Genomic DNA, 9,653 nt, shown 5'->3' on the forward strand with positions numbered 1-9,653 from the left:
GAGTTCGTATGATAATGACTAAAACTATAACCTTTTCCTTGAACCGACAAATCTTTATCCCAACTTCGATTCTTAAAGAATTATTGAATTCTAACTGACTACTACCCATGCGAATAAAAAACTCCCCTGACATTTCCGATGATAAAAAAAAGTCATTCAACTGACACTACCATCTTGCTGCTACCGATCTCCGCCTAGCAACAATAATACTTGAACCCAACCATTCTCCCATAGGCAACCACCACTCTTACCGAAAAAAATATTAAAGCCACTGAACCCTGACGATTACTAGAGAACCAACTCGCTGAATCCCAACCACGGACCTTCCGCACAAAACCTCTTAACCGACCTCGGCCAAAACCAGAAAAATAACCGAACACATTGGAACGCGCTACACGAGATACAACCCCTCAATATCCCACTAATGATTCATGACATGAAAAAGACATAAAACAATTCTCAAAGATATTGTAACGCCTGTGTTTCTGGGCTTGTCATTAATAGCAATGTAATAGTCTAGGTTAACCTTTGTAACCCATTTTGAAATAATAAGAATGTATTATTTGAGTATTATATGTTTTGTGCTTAGTTGTGTGGCTTAAATGAATTAAGATTAAAGATAAGCATCAAAATGAAATGTTAGATAAGCTCTATATCTTTGGATAATGTTGTAGTAGTTGAAACGAGGTTTCTGAATATATATAGAATGCCGAAATCCGAGTTATAACGAAGAAGTTATGACCTGTCGAAGTTTCGCGACAAAACCAACAACGCTGAATGACGTAAAAAGTGAAATTTACATTTGAGCTATATTTAGCCTTAGTAATATAAACGAAGGTCGTAGAGTTCGTTAAACCGAGAGCGTGCATAAAAAGAACGCCCAAATCTGACTTCGTATGAGAAAGTTATGATTTTTCTAAGTTTCGACTTAGCAGTATGCAGCCCGAATACTCGATTTGATACCGAACGATTTTTAGCCAAAACAATCTAAACGAGAATCGAAGATCTCGTTAATAGTAGCGAAACGATAAAAAGATAGGCGAAAATGGAGTTCAGATGAAGGAGTTATGAATTTCGAACGAAGTTTTCCTGTCCCGGCCTACTAAAAATAATATAAAAATAATATAATAAAAATAAAGTCGAAATTAGCCGATGGAGTCTAAATGAAAGTTGTAGATCTTGTTTTTTACCTACACGTCAATATAAAGAATGTCGAAAACAGAGTTCGTATGCGAAAGTTATGAATTTCTGAAATTCGGGGCGCGAACCCCAAAGCTGTGTCAGAGACCACGACGTGGCATGACTTCTGACGCATTCTGGAGCCTGACAGAGCAAGTGGACGATGACGCATGCAGTTGTTGGGTTTTGAGCATTCTAACACTCCTAAGTGTACATGCAACCCTAAATACCTTGGATCTATGTTTTCTCTATTATACATACAAATAAGAACTTCCAAGGTATTATCCTAATCTAGCATACAAAAAACAATAAATATAGCAAGATAGAATACATACCTCTTTGATGTAGAAAGTCTTCATGAAGCTTGAGTGCCTAGTGCCCCAAGTGTGACACCTCAAATGGAATCACAATCATCAAAACACTTGGAATGACTTGAGAGAATTCTACACTCATCAAAATCGGCTAGCCCTTTCACTTCACACACTAGTGTGATTCTAGTTGCCAATTTTGTCAAGAATAAGATCTTTATATAGTGTTACAATTAGGGTAAACCCTAATTGTCATGACTTTCCATTTCCTTGGATCCATGGGTACAAATACACCATGGAGCATCCATGGACCATCCTATGGGTTTTAGCCCAACTTGATTATCCATGGAGCATTAGCCCACTATACAAGTATGGATGATTTACACAATCAACCCATATATTTAATTAGTCTTCTTTTGATCACTTAATTAATCCTAGATTAATTCTTGATCAATACTAATTAAATAATCTTATCATTCTTATTATTAATATACTAGAACTTATAATATATTAATAACCATAAGTGTCTTATTTCTCTCATTCTAGTCTATCCAAGTGCATGATGGTATGCAACCCAAATGGACCATGCCGGGTCGGGTCAAGTCTTACCAATTATAGTTATGGACTTAGACATTAATCCAACAGTCTCCCACTTGGATAAGTCTAAAACTATTATTGCGAATGACTTCAAGAACCGACCGGCAATCGCAGCTCTCAAAAGCTTCTGTCGAACTCTGACCTTTGTCAGTGACTTGTCCATTAGATAAGGGATCATATATTCCTCCATTCTAGATATCATATGGACTGAGACATGGATTATAATCATTCTCTCTGTCCATTTGTTGTTTCCCGATTTCCGATTTATGACGACTGACTAATTGAACAAATCAAATCAGTCCTGGCCCGGCCGAGCACTTCCATTTGTCATCATCAAATCATCGAGGGGCCCACAGATATCACTTTTATCCCGAAGGTAAAAGGAATGGATAAACTTCGACTCATATGGCTTGTTCTACTACTTGTTGAATCATACACAAAGGCACGTTTTATAGCACAGAGTTACCAAATGCGTTTTCGTGCTATCAATGTACTATCAACTCATAGTAACAACTCATATCTCTAGGTTTGAAGAATATAAGATATTATCGTCTCATGATCACTCGTGATAAAATCCATGAAGTGATTCCAATGAGCGCGGGTTGAATCCAATACTCAGAACTTATGAGCACTCATGATTGTTGTAGCCTTGTCCAACACCTTAGACCTCTACAACCCATCATGACAGTCTTAATTCATATCTACTTCCAACATATGACCGACTGTGGATAGTTTGAATAACTTAGTCATTCCAGAAGAATAACCCAGTTTATTCGGGAAGTCAAAAAAATGCAAAGTGAAACACAATAATAATAGAATCCAATATGGTATCAAAACCTATCACCATATGATTACACATTATTCATTGTATACTGTTTCAGCTATCAACTTTATTCTTGAATTTAAAACAATAGTTGTCCCATGCTCCAAGCATGTACACTATGTTTTCTAAACACTAGTCATGCCACACACCAAGTATGCATACTATGTTTGTCTATGATCTTTACTTTGTGAACTAGATCAATTGAACATAACTTCACTGATTCTCTTTTCACACTCCCAAATCCTTACTGCAAATGCAAGAATTCCAAATTCATGCCATTTACTGGAATCTGTCAGATTCTAAACTTATATGCATTGATCCTCTTGTAATGATTATGCACAAAGTCATAAAGACTTGGCAACAATAATTACAGAGTATTCCAAAGGAGATCAACTCCTTGGAAATATCCTTCTTGCATTAGGTTTCCTTAATCTTACACAGATTGAAAATTCTAACTTTGAAACATTTCCAGATTCCATTTTGACCATCACTTCTGAACAAGAGTTGCCTCCTTACAGACTATGTCAATATGGTCCTTCCAGAATTATCACTATACTTCCAATTGTCCTTGAGTAACCAATCTTTGGTAAACCTTAGATTGTCCTCGACAATTGTTTAATCCTTTTAGTCATATCCAGTTCTAAACCTTTTCCCTTCTTAATGCCCCAGGCATTTGGAAAATTTTAGAACGGATGATTATAGCACATGTAATCGATCCTATATCCGAAGCATATGGGACACGATTCATGATGTCTCACATAAAGACTAAACCAGTCTTTTGCTATAATATTTCCATTTCAATTTGCCAAGTTCTCATAATTCAGATTATGAAAAGGGATGCCGTAATCATAATCGAATTTTAGAACGCAAATAATGGACCCATATACAGAATTCCCTTATGTTGAGCCATTCCAACATGAAATTCATATATATCCTTGACTAAATGATTAAAACCTCACGATCTAAGCTTATAGATTTGAGATGAAGTATAATTTCATCTCCCTTAATTATAGCAAAACAACTTTTTCCCAATTGAAACTTTTGTTTTCTATAATTAACATTGCTAACTTGCAATACTTATCATAATTATCATGCTCCCACTAACATGATGATTATTAGCATAACTCTTATGCTCCCACTAGCTTTGACATGTACTCAGAAACCAGCTGGACTTCTAGAAATCAATACTTCATTGACTTTCTTACCAAAGTTCATATTTCTGATACTAGATTGTTTTGATAAGACTTTATCAAAATCATACACCTTCCCTTAGATAGCACACTTGTGAGTCTAAACAATTATGAAGAGGTATGTAGTAATCATAATAGTTAGACCTTTTTGCCACTTCTCACAAGTCCATATTAGTGTGCCGGTTAACCACTCGCGCTCCACTAACGACTTTGAGAATGCAAATGTCACAATTGCTATCTAGCTAAAATCTACTTAGTGAAAGTGTTTCCTCACCATCATTTTCATGAATCGGAGAGAAACCTTATGACACTTAGATTTACTGGTGTATGTGTTCTTATCCATGTGAGTTGTCAAAATCATAGTCACAACACAAGGATAATGACAAATCCAAACTCATATGGACTGAACTCAATCTTAATTTCTTGCCACCTGGCAGCTCAAGGGCCTACCATTGCTTCCAAGTTGTTGTGCAACCAATTGAGAACTCTAAGAACTCATATGCACAGCCAACTTTAACTGGAATGGGCACAGAATAAGTCAACACGATAGGTTATAAACCTCAAGTCGTGTGCTAGTGAAGAACTTCAGGTTTTATTCTTGATTAGTTCTTGAGACTTTCAAGACCTTTAAGACTCCCACTGTCCTCTTGACCTATAAGACTCCCTTGTCAAACATCCAAGAGACAGTGTGGATTCTAATCAAGACAAACACTTCGCTCAATTGGCCTAAGTTGGTCTTTATTTTATCCAAAACATCACAACTTACCAATTTCAAATGTACAAGAGTAGAAAACTTTTACTCTTACATTTGACAAGTGTTTTAAACCTTCTTTAAGACATGTCACTCAAAATACAATCTTAGAGTATGACTCTAAGACTTGTATTGGAACGAGGTATGACTCATCTTCTTGATTTAACCATTTCAACAATTCAAGATCCCTCTTCTTAGTCATAAGAATGCACTAAGATTTCCTTAGAGAACTAATTTTGATATGGTTTCTTAATCATTAAGATGATCAAAAAACTGATACTAAAGTACTCTCCCATCTTTTCAGATTTGAGAAACTTTTATCCTTCTGCCTAATTTGATTCTTCTTATTCGCTCTGCCATACATTGAAACCTTTTCCAATGTCTCAGAGTTACACTTAAGCTTGTAAGTATAATCATATTTACTGAACTTCAGTAAATCATGACGAATAGTCTTATTAATCTTTTGTGGTGGACTTAATCAGTGCACAAGAATGTGTACTCGATCCCTTAGTCCTTTACTTAACTCACACATCCATGTGAACAGTATTTAGTCTTAATTTTCCAAAACTTGAAAGTTCTCATTCATCATGCTATACAACTTGCATGATTCCAAGTTCCGGTCCACTTGAAACTTGGGTGATGAGAATCTTTCCTTATTTGGTAAATTTAGACATTACCACAAATGAAAGAATCAATTTCATATTTCCACTCTTGCTCTTAACGGAATTATATAAGCAACAATTTTTCCTCGAATGCCATTGTAAGGATATTTAAAATAAAAACAAAAATTTTCTTTTATTTTAAAACTTTGCAGAAAAAAAACTTATCCTTACAATCCATATGAAAACTTGTTGTTACCTATTCCTAAGCAATATCTCATAACTCCTAAGAAGTAGCTCAAGAATCCGATCTTCAAACTATGCGATAGAAATCCATCTACGCCATCAGATTCAGCATATTCTTTCTTTAAGTTTCTTCACTTTTCTTTGATTCTTAAAACATCACCATGTGACCCAGTCACATCATGTATCAAGAATCTCAGAATAGAAACTTAACAGAGTTAGATAGTGGAATTTACCTGAAGTAGAGTCAAACTTATTGACTTTAACATCCTTAGGTAAATTTGGCAGATTCGTAACCAATGTCCCTTCCTTTGGCAATATAAACATATGGACCCTTTGATAATGGTACACAGGACTATCACAGACTTAGCTTTTCTCTTTACCATTTGGTCAACCGAGTTGACTATGGCCGATCCCTTTCCATTGGGAAGAGAATGCTTTCCGAGATTTCCTGTGTCACTATTGTCAATGTCCATCAAGTTTTAAGAAAGTTGATCTTAGATAAGATCATTAAGGGTCTTGTCATAGTCTATTTCATAGGTGTCCCAAAGGAACTCACTAAGTGACTTAGAAAGTGATTGAACCACCAACTTTCTCAAGACTTTGACACCCAACTCTCCCGGCTTGTCAATATGTGACTACATCTCCAAGATGTGATCACACCTAGACCTTGCCTTGCCAATAGGGCTTGAGTGACCTTAAACTTTTCAAGAACTTGTGGGTTTAGGAGAATAATTTGAAGAGGTGAAGAAGTATGATATCCATGGGACATCATCTTCATTAGGAAAGCTTGTTTCAAGAGATTTGGGAAGATCATAAATGTCTAAACCAGACATCTTTTGGGAGATATTCAAGATAGTTGATCTTAAGTCCTTAATATGACACCCAATATGAAATATTAAGGCTAGGACCCAACAAACTATTTTATAACTTAGAAGAGGTATGTCGTAATCCAAGCTATAAAATATTTGAAGGTAGGTGAATGACGATTCACCAATTTCCACCAAGATAAACGAAATGTATTATTAGGTTTTAATTGGTTTTGAAACTCCTAGATCTTTGAGATTCATTGAACTTTTCAAAGGCATGTTTCAATCTCGAGTGTGCCCTCCAAGTTTTGTGACTGGGATGCCGAGGATCACAAAACGAGGTGTGAAGTAACCATGCAAATCACTTGGTACCCTTAATAAATTACCCCTCAATCGATGTGCCGGTTAACCACACACGCTCCATCGATACTATGATAAATATTAAGTCACCCTTTACCTACCTTGTTAAGTCCAAGTTAGTGTGCCGGTTAACCACACACGCTCCACTAACGACTTAGACAAAGTGTAAAGTGTAATTTCATGGATTAGCACCTTATTCACATTTTTCCTAAGTAACTAAGATTGGGTATTATTAAGAGTTTAGTTACTTAGTATTATCATTAATACTTTTAATGAAGGGAGAATTCTAGTCCTGTCAAACCCGTTCGGCTAACGACCCTCCACCAGTCAAGCAAGCGGTGGGTGAGAGTGGACACCCATTAAGTTGCCATTTTATAGGCAACAACCTTATACCCACCTTATAGACCGGCTTCGTGAATGAGGCGTACTAGCGGTAAGACTGACTTTACTCTTATACATATATATATTATTAACTTATAATATTATAAAGTATAAGTGTTGAATTTTAACTTTTAAAATTCTAAGGGCTAACTTGGAATTAAAGTATTCATACTTGAAAACTTTTCAAATTCCAAAACTTGAGGGCAAGTTTTGAAACTATTCAAAACTAATTAATTCCATAACTTATGTGTTTAAAGTAGTTTTAATCCAAAAACTCTTCAAGTTCCATAACTTGAGGACAAGTTATGGAAGACTTTAAACTAATAAAAGAAGTAACTTTTTCCTTTATTTTATAACTTATGGATTTAATTATGGTTACATATTTTTCTTTAATGAAGTGACTCTTGAACTTCCATAACTTGAGGACAAGTTATGGAGTCATAAAAATTATTCAATGACACAAGACTCTTCATTTTGTAACCATTGCCAACTCTTATGAATTTTATGAGTCTTTAATGTGACTCTTCATGTAACTTGAGGACAAGTTACACAAACACATTTTATACTCAACTCTTAGATTAAAATGGATTGAAAACAACTATTTCACTCAAGATTTCTATTAATCTAAGCAACTCATAAGAACAAGATAATTCAAATCAAACTTTTTCATGTAATTAGTCTAAACCTTAAACTAATACAAAACATGAATCTATTGACAATTATCTTTGAAAATGGATTAGCATGAACATTACCACATCAAAAACAAGTTTATAAGTTCAAAAACAACTTAGGGTAATGTTCCTAGTCCATTTCTTGCCAAAAACGTCGAATATATGCTGTCTGGGGGTCCAACTCGTCGAGTGCATGAACCAACTCGGCGAGTTGGATCGAATTCATCACTTTTAAGGCATGGACTCGCCGAGTCTCCTGATGGACTCGCCGAGTCTGATGGCCAGACAGCACTAGATTCGTTTTTTCAGCTTCTATTGCAGGTATAACAAGAAAACAAAACCAGGCTCTGATACCACTGTTGGGTTTTGAGCATTCTAACACTCCTAAGTGTACATGCAACCCTAAATACCTTGGATCTATGTTTTCTCTATTATACATACAAATAAGAACTTCCAAGGTATTATCCTAATCTAGCATACAAAAAACAATAAATATAGCAAGATAGAATACATACCTCTTTGATGTAGAAAGTCTTCATGAAGCTTGAGTGCCTAGTGCCCCAAGTGTGACACCTCAAATGGAATCACAATCATCAAAACACTTGGAATGACTTGAGAGAATTCTACACTCATCAAAATCGGCTAGCCCTTTCAGTTCACACACTAGTGTGATTCTAGTTGCCAATTTTGTCAAGAATAAGATCTTTATATAGTGTTACAATTAGGGTAAACCCTAATTGTCATGACTTTCCATTTCCTTGGATCCATGGGTACAAATACACCATGGAGCATCCATGGACCATCCTATGGGTTTTAGCCCAACTTGATTATCCATGGAGCATTAGCCCACTATACAATTATGGATGATTTACACAATCAACCCATATATTTAATTAGTCTTCTTTTGATCACTTAATTAATCCTAGATTAATTCTTGATCAATACTAATTAAATAATCTTATCATTCTTATTATTAATATACTAGAACTTATAATATATTAATAACCATAAGTGTCTTATTTCTCTCATTCTAGTCTATCCAAGTGCATGATGGTATGCAACCCAAATGGACCATGCCGGGTCGGGTCAAGTCTTACCAATTATAGTTATGGACTTAGACATTAATCCAACAGCAGTGACGACCAAGCCCACGGCGTGGAAGAAGTGCCTACGACGTGGAAAATGAGAAAACAACCCTATAAATAGATTTGAAGAGGCAACCGTTTGTGGTTGCCAAATCTCTTCTCTCTCTCTCCCATACTACCTCGATTTACGTGCAAAAATGTACCCCCGAAGCCCCGGTATCATCTCGAGACCTGAAGCGAGTCCCGAAGCCCGAAGATCTTGAGAAGAAAAGAGTTTCCGAGCCGAAGTTCTGCCCGCGAGGAGCCCGGTTTTTGTGAAGATCTTCCAGATCTACCAAAGAATACTACTTCTACAAGTCGTAGTGCTGTCCGATCATCTTCTGATCAAGTGAGTGTGTAGTTACTTTCTTCTAACACATAATTATGAAGTATTTCATACGAAATACGTGTTATGTGTATATTTTGTTGATTATATGTGTGAATGTTTATTCACTTTCTTCTAAATCATAGATATGATTTATTCTCTATGAAATATGTGTTATGTGTGTGTGCCTCATCTGTTATGTGGTATATGTATTGATTGAACATGCTATACAGGTTTTAAAATATGTATAAAAATATATATTTTTATCTACTAATATGTTGGGTAGAACATAG

This window comes from Lactuca serriola, chromosome 4, assembly GCF_051521515.1.
Source record: "Lactuca serriola cultivar US96UC23 chromosome 4, Lser_US96UC23_V15, whole genome shotgun sequence".
Classification (NCBI taxonomy): domain Eukaryota; kingdom Viridiplantae; phylum Streptophyta; class Magnoliopsida; order Asterales; family Asteraceae; genus Lactuca; species Lactuca serriola.